This window comes from Octodon degus, unplaced genomic scaffold, assembly GCF_000260255.1.
Source record: "Octodon degus isolate 3935 unplaced genomic scaffold, OctDeg1.0 scaffold00007, whole genome shotgun sequence".
Lineage (NCBI taxonomy): Eukaryota > Metazoa > Chordata > Mammalia > Rodentia > Octodontidae > Octodon > Octodon degus.
This window is the reverse complement of record NW_004524583.1, coordinates 10,171,761-10,185,320: the sequence shown is the minus strand read 5'-3', so window position 1 is coordinate 10,185,320 and position 13,560 is coordinate 10,171,761. Positions and strand designations below refer to the sequence as shown.

General features: G+C 49.0%; 1 non-coding gene across 1 annotated transcript; it reads left to right on the top strand.

Moving 5' to 3' along the window:
• Positions 1-12,469: 12,469 nt before the first annotated feature.
• LOC111813353 lies at positions 12,470-12,571 on the top strand. The gene has a single exon (XR_002818638.1). It is a non-coding gene; the product is annotated as a small nucleolar RNA U13 (small nucleolar RNA).
• The last annotated feature ends 989 nt before the right edge of the window (positions 12,572-13,560 follow it).

The window sequence follows — 13,560 nt, the reverse complement described above, 5'->3', positions numbered from 1 at the left end:
CTCTGGCAAGATGTTCTGCTCCTGAATCAGCTGGGTGTGTCTTGCCTCTAGCCTCTTTGCAGGGAGTTCTGCTGAAGGGTTCCGTGCTGGGCCTGCATGCAGCCTGGGTCAAATGAGGATCCCCGGGCCCCTGGTCGTCTCATTCACTCGCCTGGCCTGCACTCTGGGTCTGTTCAGGATCCTGTCGGACCCCAGTTCGTCTCACTCACTCGCCAGGCCTGTGCTCTGGGTCTGTTCAGGATCCCGCGGCCCCGGGTCATCTCGCTCCTCATGTCCGCATCTTATACAGCAATTAACCACTAGGAAGAATGTATGCAATATAATTACTGAAACTGTCCTACCAATTTGGTTTGAAACTGTCTCATTGCTATTTGTTTCTCAATAAAATTATGGAAAGAAAAAAAAAGATGGGGCTGCAGAGAAACCAGAATCATGTCCTCAGGGTCTCTCTCACACGGGGGGCCATGTTAGATCCTACTATGTCTATTAGTTAAAACTGTCATGTCCAAATAGCTCATCAGATTAAAGCACCTGCTTAGGCAGATGCAAGGGCTGGGGGTTCAATCCTCAGGCTGCCTTGCCAGCCCCTGCCCCGGGGCACACTGAGACAGTGATTGTGACTGAGCATGTGGCATGCACCTGTAATCTCAGCACTTGGGAAGCTGAAAACAAGTGGATCACTACAAGCCCAATCTATGTAGTGAGACCCTGTACTAAAATAAAATAAAACAAACAAATAAATAAATAAAACTGTCAAGAAAAGATGCAAAAATAATAAAGTTTCATGCTTCAGTTGAATTAGAGACAAAATTCTGTTTATGAAACTGGATATATGTTTTGTAAAGAAGTCAAATCCATTCTTTCTTGTTTGCTCCATCCTACCCACAAAGGCAAGTGTGCTAGTAGTGGTTTTGCTCCTCTTTCATCTGTCCAGAGGATGTGGAAGGTGCTACAGAGCTTGGCCTTGCCACCTGAGCCCAGACAGGCTGCAAATCCTCTGCTCACATTCAGTTCAGTCAGCGCATAGCCTTGACACCCTTTCGTGCACCTCAAGCCTGAACCAGGCGGAAGCTAGCAGGACCAGGCCTCCCGCCAACAGCCATGGAGAAAGTGCTGGGAGGGCGAGAGCTGCTGCAGTTGCCACGATGGACAGAGCAGCCGCCATCCTCAATGCAGGGCTGTCACTCCACAGGCAGAAGTTGAGTGGCTGCAGGGTGAGTCACCGCCCTGTCATGTGGCCTCCCTTCTCCTGTGCACCTTAGAAGTGCTCTTTATTTGACCTAAAATCATGCTTGAGGAAAGGAGAACCCGAGTGGGAGGTGGTACACGTGGTGTTAGGCTGGTTGGCACAGTGTGTCCGGAAGGAGCCTGAACTTTCCCGCATAGTCTACATTATGGTTTAGATCTATAATCTCCTGAAAAGTCTTGTGTGTTCAAAAGTGGGACTTGGGAAGGCAATTAGACTGGCGACCTCACACTCATCAGCGGATCGATCCGTTCATGAGTTTACAGCTAAATGTACTGCTAGGACCTGCTTGCAAGAGGAGCATCGCTGGGGGGTGTCTCTGGAGGCCGTGTCTCCCCCATTCCTCCTTCTCCCTCCACTCCCCTGATGGGATGGGTTGCGTGGCCGTCCTCGACCGCTGCCTTCTCCCACACTGTTCCTCCCATGGAGCCACACAACCATGGGCTGAAACCCCTGAATTGTGAGCCAAATTAAATCTCTCCTTTTCATTGTGAGTATTGGGTATTTTGTTCTAGTGATGAAAAGTTAATAGCATTACGAAAGGCTTATGAAAGACTCACCTACAGAGCAAAAAGACAGAAGTCCGTGCAAATGCTTACGAGGCTGCGTTTACTTCCATGGTGTATAGCTGGAATGCCCGCCACATGGGTGACATGTGCCCTGAGATTCCAGCTTCCTGAGGTTTCCCAAAACTAGGGGTGAATCGCAGCATGGCAACTCTACCTAACATACGGTCTTCTAATAGTCCCGTGAGATCAGTGCAAGAATGCCCACTTTACAGAAGCCAAGCAAAGAGTACTCTTACGAGTTATGTCGCTTTAGGGCAACTCATTTGTAACCTCACCAACAACAGCCCTAGAATAGATTGTGAGGTGGCTTCAAAGAAAGACCTGCTTTACCCAAGATCCTTCCTGTCCAGGGTGGGGTGTGTGTGTGCACACGCATGCATGCATATGTGATGAGCAGGGGAATTTTCTCCTTATTTGGATGGCTACCCAGTGGTCACAGTGATGGGGTGGGGTTGCCACTGGTGTTAGTGGGGATGACAAACACCCCATGTTATAAAGAACAGTGTCCTAGTTGACAGACCTTAGAAAGTGATAGCCCTCAGCTTCTCCACCTCTACAAGTTAAGCAACATCGCCTACACTGATGGGTTATGATGAAGACTAAGTGACATGTCACTGGGACACATGACCCCTCACACCACAGTGGTGCTGCTAGGACCCTCACTATGGCCTGTGCTGAGGCACTGTTTCTCAACATGCTGGCCTGACCTCCACCTGCCAGCCCCATATCGCTCCTCCCATGAGCTCCCCTGGCCCTGAAAGCACACTGTCTCCTCCCACAAGACAAGCTGAGGACCAGCCAAATAGCTCAGCAGATTAAAGCACCTGCAAGCAGGCACAAGGGCTGGGGGTTCGATTCCCCAGGTCTGCCATGCCAGTCCTGCCCCCGGGGCATGCTGAGACAGCAATTGAGACTGAGCGAGGTGGTACAGTCTGTAATCCCAGCTCTCGGGAGGATGTAAACAGGTGGATCACTATGAATCCGATCTAGTAGTGAGACCCTGAACACCTTGTAGACCCTTCTCTAAAAAATACAAAAATAAATAAATAAATAAATAAATAAATAAATAAAGACAAGCTGAGGCTATGCTAGACGCTTACCCAGTGACTCCGTCTTTGGAGGGAGGCATCTGAGTGTTGTGTTCTGCCAAGCTCCGAGTTCCCAGTGTTACTGAGCCCGGGTTTCCTGTGTTAGTGAAACTTTCCTACCAATTCCTTTCCCGTTTTTTTCTTTTTTCAGACGGGGTTTTCTCATGCAGTTCAGGCTGGCCTTGCACTCACAGCAATCCTCCTGCCTCAGCCTTCTGAGTTCTGGGATTGCAGGTTTGCGCCACCACGCCTGGCCCCTTTCCTTTTCTGTACCACTCTACCACTCTCCTTTGGGTATTTTTGGGGCTTACCTCCCAATTAAATGATCTTCCCTCATACCCCTGCCTTCAGCATGCTTCTTGGGGAACCTGATCTAAGTTAGACTGAGCAGCCCAGTGTCACCCCTTTTCCTCCATGCCCTGGTAGGTTTGTACATTTCTTCAGGCTAGAGCTCCCCTCATGAAGGATGTGTATCTTCTTAAGCATTTCTGCTCATTTCTGTAGCTGTGTGTCATGAATTATGTTAGTTCCTCTGGCTCATTAGCAACATTATTGAAAATTCGGTAAGGCGGGTGGGTGGCTTACAAAACCTCACAAAATAGAAGCGATTTCTTCCCACACAGTGTGATCAGTACCATTTCTGCTTCGAGACCGAGAATCTCTGCTCTCAGCTGGGGAAAAGATGTGCAGGCCCAGGAGCTAAGAGGCTGTGTTCGGAGCGGCTTCTGCCAGCCCCCACACAGGTACAGTGCTGTCCCAGCCAAATGGTCCCTCTAAACTCAGCAGGCCTGAAGGCTGGCTGAGGGTACCCTCAAAGGAAGTCGAGGCCCTGCCCTTGCAAAGGAACCAAGGTTCAGGACAGTGAAAGGACAAACAAGCAAGCTACAACCCCAAACTCACCCATCCATCAGCAAGTTCAAACCAGGCAGTACCAGATAAATAAAGGCCTTGTTGATTTTTTTTTTTTCATTTATGTATTTGGTATGGGGCCTCTCTACTTAGCTAGGACTCATAGTGATCCTCCTGTCTCAGCCTCCCCACCACTGGGATTGCAGACATGCACCAGGGCCAGGGAGATAGCTCAGTAGAATAAGTGCTTGCCTGGCAGGCGCAGGGTCCACAGTTTAATCCCCAGTACTACAAAAAAAAAAAAAAAAATACAGATGTGCACCACCACACCTGGTTTTGATGGCCAGCTTCAAGGGCCTGGGGTGGGGCCAGCACGGTATGCAGTACCTGGGATGGAACCTGGGTCCTTGTACTTGCCAGGCAGGCACTTAGCCTGCTGAGCTATCTCCCTGGCCTGGCCCTTTTGATCTTAAAACACGTCTTCACCCCTTGAATTTATGCCTAATTTATTTCATTCCCACCCTTGGGTCTGTTCTATGTCTTCCAAGTCTATGTCCTTGGTGGGGAACTGAAGTCACTTTGAAATGGTTTGGAAAATGCCCTGAAGACTGACATTTCTGACAAGGCACTGCACAGTCTAATGCTACGAAAACGTCACCTGACCAAAGCTACCTGGGGACCTTTCAGCCCAGTGCCTGTGATGTGTGACAGGCCACTGAAGGTGGTGGCCGGGGACCAACCTGGGCATCTGCCATCAGTGTGCTGAACCTACCATGCCCTGAGCCGCCCTGGCATTGATGCTCGGTGTGTCTGTGGGCACGGATGTGCAGCTCCTCCAGGCTTAGATTTCACAAGTGCAAAGCAGTTAGAGTAAGCCCTTCTTAGCGTAGGTTTAAGGCATAGGTAAGATACAGTACCGGATGCACGAGTTCCTGGAGGGCAAGAGCTAACAGAGTGCTCGCGGCAGGCCAGCTCTGTGGGAGCAGGAGCAGGGCTCAAATGCCTCCTTGTCTCCTCTAGTCACTGGCATATGCTCAACACATAGTGCATGGTCAATAAATACTGGCACAAAAGCCTGGATAATCAAATCCAGGCTGAGGATGTTTGTTTGTTTACGGAGGTTTTGTTTTCTTAGCAGTACACTCCAGCCCTATATTAATTTTGGGTCTCACTAAATTGTTCAGGCTGGGCTCATATTTATGATCCTCCTGCCTCAGCCTTTCATTTTGCTGGGATTACAAATGAGCCCTGCCCAGCCACCTTTAAGATTTTTTTTTTTTTTTTTAGGCTGCTGTTTATTAGCTGGATATGGTGGGAAACACTGCAATCCTAACATTTGAAGGCTGAGAAGGCTCCACTGGAGCTCTTAGCCAATCTGAACTGCATAGCAGGACCCTGTCTTAGAAACAATTTAATTCAAATTTTGAAAATAAATGAAGCTGCTACTTACTGTGCCTTTCCAGATATCAGGCCCTGGGGTCAACATATTATGTTGATTTTGTCTTTCATCTGTTTAGATTACTCCATCTTCTACACTATGCTTCTACGTAGAGTGAGCGCTACCCATGCCACACTCCTGGCTCTCCACCGCTCCTCCTATAGGAAACAAATCATCTGCTTAATGAGTGAGGACACTGAATACCAGCAATCTAGCCCTTTCCTGCCATCTGCCCCTTCCTAGGGGGGACCAGGTCCTAGGTACTCCTATCCTAGCCAGGGTACTTGATAGCCAGGGGCTGAGAAAGTCCCAAGATTCCACTGACCAGGGAGCCCGTCGATTCTGAGTCTGTGCCCAGAAGTTCCCCCATCCTTGCAGGCATGAGCTCGGTGCTCCAACCCGGCCTTTGTCAGTCCTAACAGTGACCTGGTGCCTCTGCATGCTGAGTTTCACTTTATTCGGGTTAGGACCGAGACGGGGAGGGGGGTACTGTTTTTTTTATCCTTATATATGGCTTTAACAAAGCCCCTATCCCAACCCCAAATCCCTTTTCTTTAAAACTGTAGAAGGTCAACCGACCTGCCCAAGATCACTCCGGGGAGCTGGGACTTGGACTTGGCTCTGTTTAACTCCAGAGGCAACTGGGACCTGCACTGTACTTCTGGAAGGTCTCCGTGCCCACCAACTGCAGCAGGAGAACACATTTTCAGTCTGGTCCAGGGCGCTGTGCTTCTGGAGTCCCTCTCGCCCTGGCCACTTCCGTTGGCTCCTCTTGGTGGCTGGGCCTGGCTTGGAGCCTGCCTCTCGCTTGCGGGGCTTTTGCCCACCTTCGGTTTGTCCGCTCTCTGCCTTCCATCACCACCGCAGCTCCGTGCTTGCATATGCCTCTCCTGCTTGGCTCCTTTGTTATTCTTCCATTGATTCCTGGGTGCTCTCAGGAGAAATGGCTTTCAGACCCTCTCCATTTGCCAAATGACTTGTTGCCACCGCTGTGAGGCACAGCTGCCAGGAACACAATGTACCCTTGGCTCTGTCCTGTGATATGTCTCCTTCAGAGTGTCAGAAAATGTCCTCACTGCTCTGATTCCACCAGGTGTCTACAAAGGCGAGGAATTTGGGGTCTGACAGAGGCCCTCCCCTCCCCCTTCCCCTCCCCCCCTACCCTTCTCTTCCCCCTCCCCCCGCCTTCCCCCTTCCCTTCCTTCCCCTTGTCCTCCTCCTCCTTCTACTTCTCTTTCACAGAGTAGCCTAATGTTCTGCATCGGAAGAACAGTGTAAACGTCAAGGGTTCCGGATCAGTAGGGCCCCACTTCATTCCTGCTACAGAAGAACAAGGCACAGAGGAGCCGAGGGACCATGGAAGGGCACAGGGTGCAAAGGCGGCTGAGCTCCACCCTCAGTTCCTTGACTTTCCGTTCAGCTCTCACTCAAGATGCCATTCAGTAACCCCACCGGGCTTAGCAAGTTGACTCAAGGACAAAGTAACTGAGTGAAGCAGGCTGACCCCTCACCCACGCCCCACTCCGCTGACACCCAGGTTCCATCCAGTCTGTCCCTTGGTGTGTGGCCCATCTCCCATCTTTCTGCCCTTTGCTTGCTTTTCCTACCATGCACAAGGCCAGTTCCCATGCTGGGGACTCAACATTTGCTGAGCTCCCAAACTGAACCCTCCTCCAAGATCCTTCAGAGCTCTCTCAGAGATTACAGATCTTCCCTAAATTAATCAACCCGCTTCACCTGCTGTCTCCAGGCTCCTGCCCAGCTGTGTAGAGCTCTTATTACTCCCTGCAGCCTCACGTGTGTCTCATGTCTTGCTCTGCCTCCTGCACAGAACTGTAAATCCCACAAAGGCCACGACTGTATGTATCTCCAGTGCCTGGCACTTGGTGGGTAATGAATGCCTAATAAATTTGTTTATTATTAGTTATCCTTAATCTAATGGTTAGGATGGAATATATCACCCAGTATAGTGGACAGACTGCCAGACTGCTGCTGCGAGGACCAGGAGGAAGTTAGCATCCTGGATTAAGACACGGAGGGCGGCCTGCACGACCCTGGCCTCTTTATCTCACCCGAGCAAACCCCCGTGCATTGAGCACCTGGCTCCTGAGGAAGGGGAGCAAGGCTGTCTCCTCCTCTAAAGCGGAGTCAGTGGGCCAGATCTGGACAGACCTTGCAGGAGCCCAGGCCTAGCACTGCCCTCTTTCCTGCACCCCGTTCTTGCCAGGTAACTGTGCCTCTGTGATGTGACACCCAGCCCTCACCACACCAATGGTAACCATGGCTGTCCTTTTACTCTCATTGTCATGGCAACACAGGGTGTTGGTGGCCACCGTATCTCTTACCCACAAAAATCAGAGAGTAACTGGCACCTTTAAGTACAGAGTCCAGTTGGCCCAGAAATCATCCAAGAAAAGCAATCTGCCCTCCAGCCACTCAGGATACCAGCAGTGAGCAGGGCACATTTTCAGGCCCAGTGATCTCCTTCCTATCATCTCTAATGTCACTGAGAGCCACCAAAATCCTTCTCTGCCTCACAAAATCCTAGGATACTGAGGAAGGAATGGCCACAGAAGGTGGTCTTAAATTTTCCTTTCCTACAGTAGCACTAAGATGCTTGGACGGTGGCCCAACCTCAGCCTGCTGTTGGTCCAGGCCAGGAACTGTGGAGAGGGAGAGTGAAAGCCAGCAGGTACTTGGGAGGCACGGCTTCTGTTCTGTAGGATAACCTGAGACCAGAAATGCCTGGATGGAAAAGCACCTGTATCCAGGCTCCAGTATTGACCATCTATTACATTTTATATATTATTGGTGGTATTTTAATCAGCAGATAGAATAATATTACATGCCAGTACAATATATTATTATTTATATTAACATTATAAAATAATATTATATGCTAGACATTGTTCTAAGTAAGTTACTGTGTAAATTAATCCACACAATCACCCTTATAAGATGGGAACTATTCACGTACCACATTCGGTTGCACAGTACAGTACCCATTAGTTTGCAGTTTGTGTTGCTTTGGCTATAGTAATGTTCTTCTTCTTTTTTTTTTTTTTGGAGGAACCAGGGATTGAACTCAGGCCCTTGTACTTGCCAGGGAAGTGTTTATTCCACTGAGCCATCTCCCCGGCCCCTATAGTAATTTTCTAAATGTTCCAAAACTTCAGCTAAGGCTGGGGAGATGGCTCAGCGGCTTAAGTGCCCACCTGCCTGGCATGTACAAGGATGTGAGTTCGATTTCCAGTACAAAAACCAAACACTTTAGCTGGAACTTAATTCTGGACCTCAGAGTGGCTTAGGAAAGAGTTTAAATTTTTCAGATGTTTTGAGTTTTTGTTTGTTTTATAGGTTAGAATTATCTAACCTTTGTTTTATAGTTCTTTTTGTTTTGTTTTGTTTTGTTTTGTTTTGTTTTGTTTTTTGCGGAACTGGGGATTGAACTCAGGCCTCTGCACTTGCCAGGCATGCGCATATTCCACTGAATTCAAGGAAAAGCAGCCCAGCTGATTTAAGTATAGGAGAATAGACTCTAAGGATGTAAGGGGCTTACAGACACCCAACAGCAATGAAACAAGTAATGCTATCAAAAGGGCAAAAAAATGAGCAATACGAAGGTCATTAACAGTGTCTCTCCTGTAATCTCTATTTTCCTCTATGTATCAATTTCATTTCTTTTTAAACCCATTTATTTTTTGTCTTCAATTCGCATGACATGGCACGATCCCTGAAAATTCCCAACTCTATACATTACAGGTCCAACCACCTAGAATAGAGCGTTCCGTTCTCTCCAGCTCAATTCCAATTCCCAAGCAAGGAACTCTGGCCCGTTGGAGTCAGGCGCCCAATCCTACATCAACCAGCTAAGACCAGGGAGGGGAGGTCACCTAAGAGAGGTGAATGTAAAGGGACAGCAGGTAGGAGTTAATTATTGTCACCAAACACAGTAAGTTATCCATTGCTTTTTGGTTTCTCAGATACTAAATATTGCATGGTGGAAAGAAATGTAGTCTAACTTGTCTCCACTTTTAGCATTTAGAAGGAGTTCGTCAAATACGATTTTTGTTCTCACTTTTTGATAGGTAAGTGGCCCCCAGTGATCAATTCTGCCTGCCAGCCCCACCCCCACGCCCCACTAGCCCCGCCCCACTAGCCCCGCCCCCACACCCACACTAGCCCCGCCTCCCACAACGCCCACAGCCCATGAAGTTACCAAATGACTCCACAGGTGGGTACAGCGCCCCGGGATCCAGCCACTGCCACAGGCCCCACTTGTGAGCGCACAAGGCCTTTGCGGACACTCTTGATCTAAGCCATAATGCATGCAAAGGCAGCTGCTGTCCGAGCTGTCACTGTGAGAGGTGACATTCATTTTCTCTGGGTGTACATATTTCCCACACCTAGGGTGTAAGGTCCACTACTGGGATTCTTTTTTTTCTTCCCCTGCCTTGTTCACACCTGAATCTTAAGCACCTGAATCATGGCTGGCCCAGAGCAGGCAGTCAACAATGTCTGCTGAATGAATGAATGAATGAATGAATGAATGAATGAATGAATGAATTAGTGCAGCTCAGCCCTCTTATATTATCATCCCATCTCTTTTGGCAACAAGTTATCTGCCTATTTCTCTTCCCTTTGATGCAAGGAAAACCCACTTCAGCCCCCCATTGCCCAGGTTCCTACCTCTGCTACCCCCTCAGATTATCCAAGGCTTCACAGAGGGAGGACACTATTTCTAGACAAATAATGAAAGTACAGAGTTAAAGGCTATTTGAGCTTCCTTGGTTTCACTCTAGGATTTTCTAGTCCCTGAAACACCCATGTTACTAGTGGGTGTCTTTTGCTGGTGGTAAGACTACAAATAATTTCAAATTCTAAGCCTCCGTCTTCTAGGTTTGTAAAATGGGGGTAACCAGACCTATACCCTGGGCTTAATCCAAGGACATTAGATAATATATTAGAGCAGTTGACCCAGGACCTAACACTTGTATCAGCTTCCTGCTGTATCATGTATTTAGTGGCTTAAAACAACAGAAAGTCATTTTTTCATGGCTCTAGAGACCAGAAGTCTGAAATGCATGTAGCAGAACAGTGCAGAGACGCTAGGGTTGCAGCCAGCCTCAGTGGACCACTAGCCCCTGGGTTGTAGGAGGATACACATACTTAGGCTCAGGCCCACCCAGGTGATCCAGGAGAATGTCCCTATCTTAAGATCTTTAATGACAGCTATCAAGAAGCTTTTTCTTTGTGTGGTGACATCTATAGGCTCTATGGAGTAGACTCATGGCCTGGGGGCTATTATTCAACCTCTACAGAGTGAAGGCTGCCCTTTAACTATTCCTTCAACATTCGCTGGGTACCTGCTCTGTGCCAGGCACTGAACGGGTCCCTGAGCACACAAGGCTGATGCATGTCCTTCTCCAGCCTATGCCCAGCAAGAGATGTGGCCCAGCAAGCAAGGCAATTAGCCCCTGACACTTCAGCCAGTCAGTTACTAGCAAGGGTTTGCCTGCAAAAGCCCACAGCAGGGGGGCCTGGCCATAGCTCAGTTCTTTAAGTGGCTGCTTCCACAAAGCTGTCAGCCTCAGGTTGCTGTAGTTCGATCCCCACAACACTCCAGCCAGCCAAACCACCCCTGAGGGCATTCGGAGCAAAAAAAAAAAAAAGCCCACAGCAGATGCACTTTGATGTGTCAGGAAGACCAGCATCCTTGGGACTGGGAGAAGTCAGCGGAAACCTCAGTAATAACTGCAATCTACTCAGCACTTAGGCCTTAGGTACTGGGTCAACTTCCCTAATACATTATCTAATGTAGTCCTTGGAGTAAGCCCAGGGTATAGGTCTGGTTACCCCCATTTTACAGACTGAGAAGACAGGCTCAGAACTTGAAATTATTTGTCTGCAGCCTACCACTAGCAAATGACTGCTGACACTTGAGCCAGACCTATGGAACTCCAGCATTCTTCATCAGCCACAGCCCAACCTAAGCTGTCTGATGACACAGGGTACCAGTTAGATTGTGAGCACCAAAATGGGGGGGCGGTGTTGGGCCACGGGTGAGCTTCAGTCCAGTCTGGGATTGCTCTGCTTCTGGTCTGTGAATTGTTGGGGAAGTTACCTCACCTCTCTAGCCTCAGTTTCCCCATCTGTAACATGTGAGGAATGGGCCCAAATGACCTCAGAGTCCCCATCTAACTATTTCATGTCCTTTGCTTCTAGAATGGAGGGCTGAAAAACCTCTACCATGCTCAGGCTTTTGCCCAGAAGGGCCTTACATCAGACACCAGAAGCTGGAAACTTGTATATAGAAATAATGGCACACAGGTGACAGGCAGATGGCTTCTCTGCATGGCTGTCCACAGGGTCGGGGTCTCCTGGGAAGGGAGGCTCTAAGACGCTCTGGGACAGACAGAGACCCGGACCCTGTATGAATCCTACCAATTGTAGGGTGCAGACCGTGGCTGTGGCCTACGGAAAGTCACAGCCCACTGCAGCAATGTCGGACTGCTCTATCTACCAGAGACCCACCTGCAGGTGTACGCGCTGCTGCCCGCTGCCAAGCCTTCTGTGGTCACTGTGTTCAGAGTCCCTGCTGCAGAAGGCGAGCTCTCTGAATGGACCTGTTCCAGGAACTCATAAGCCTTGAGTGCTGAGGAAAGAATCGAGAACATGAAGTCACTTTATTTTCAAATGACCTCATGATTCAAAAGATGCTGTCTTTCTTTGTTTAGAAGGACAAGGGGGGCATTTAAAGCATGTGCACATCATTCTAAACCAGAGATTTTTATTTCCTTTCTATCTGTCTGCTATATATTGATCTCACCTCTATTTCCACATCCTTGTGATCTAGAAAATCATCCTGAAGCGTAGGGCCTGGGAACAGTACGGTCCTGCCAAAAGCAAGAAGTCCTTTCTTCCCTGGGACGGCTTTCCTCCCCCGCATGGCTTTCCTTGCATTCCACCAAGTCTTGCGTGGTCTCGCCCCTTGTCTGAGTCTGTTTCACAGCCCCCACACACTGTGGTAGATGAGCAGGACCCCAAGCTGCCAGGAGTGATCAAAGTCCCTGGGCTAGCCCCACCTGGGGGTCCCCACCCTCTCTTGCAGGACCACATTTGGGATACCATAAGACTCAGTTCTGAAAAAATTTTCAGTCTTCCTCTTGGATCATTTTAATCCTTGGAAGTCACTAATGCCTATCAAAATCTAATAAAGCTATACATCCACTCATTTAAAAAATCTGCAAAGTACACAGGAACAACACCTGGCAACTCGACCCTTTGGTTCATGAGCGTGGTGACTCGGTGCTCGTGTCTTGCGCATGAGATGTGCCTCCTTGAAGCCCTGTCACGACACGCGCACATTACCCGTCTGACGTGAAAAAAAACAAGCAAACAAAGACCCAGGCAACCCATTTCAAGGGATTCCTTGCCTCCCTGAAGCTTACCTGGGAACGTTCTAGAGCTTCCTAGGCAGCAAGCACAGGCTGCCGCAGCTGTGGAGCCCTCACACGTGGCTGGCTGTCACGCAGAACTGCTGTAAGTCTAATATATGCACCGGATTTTAAAGACACAGCAAAAATGAATTAAAAATATTTCAATATTTTTATACAATTATAAGCTGAAATTATAATATTTTGCTATGTTGGTTTGAATAAAGCATCTCATTGAAATTAATTTCACCTATTTTATAAGCTTTATGTGACCCTAGGTTTCCAAATTATATACACCTGTTTTCAGTACTAGTCCTTTTCCTGGTGCAGGCAGGGGGTCATACTAAGCCAGGATCTGCTGTGTCATATCCCCTTCCTTCCTTTCCCAACAGCCCCTATCTGTCCTGTCCCCAGTGTGGCCTTCCCAAGGAAGAAGAGCCCTGCCAGGTACTAGAAGGGTGTGGCAGTCCATGGGCAGAGGCAGCGTTCCCAGACCTTGGCAGCCTGCCAGCCGCACGTGGCAATCCCGAGGCCCAGGTCCTGGCATTTGCAACCCTAGAGGATGTGGCCTGGCTGTCCATGCACAGGGACACTACCCACCATCTCATGGGCAGAGAAGTGGATTTAGGCGAGACAAGGGACATTTTCAGGGTCTGGCTTAGCTCAGAACCTGGTTCCCTGAACACAGGCAGCACAAAGGTCCTGGCAAGGAAGCCAGCGATCCAGGAGAAAGCAGGACTCTTGCTGGAGTCCAGTGCCCTCTCCCTACCTCCTGCTTATGCCTCCTCAGAAGACGGGGACTTCACTCACCTTATGGGGAACCACAAGGGGAGAAAACACAAGAAGCAGAATTCAGAAGGCGAGATTGACTCTAGTGTGGCCATTGCCTCGCTCAGTCCCCATCACTGCCACCACTGTGGGAGATGCAGGTCTC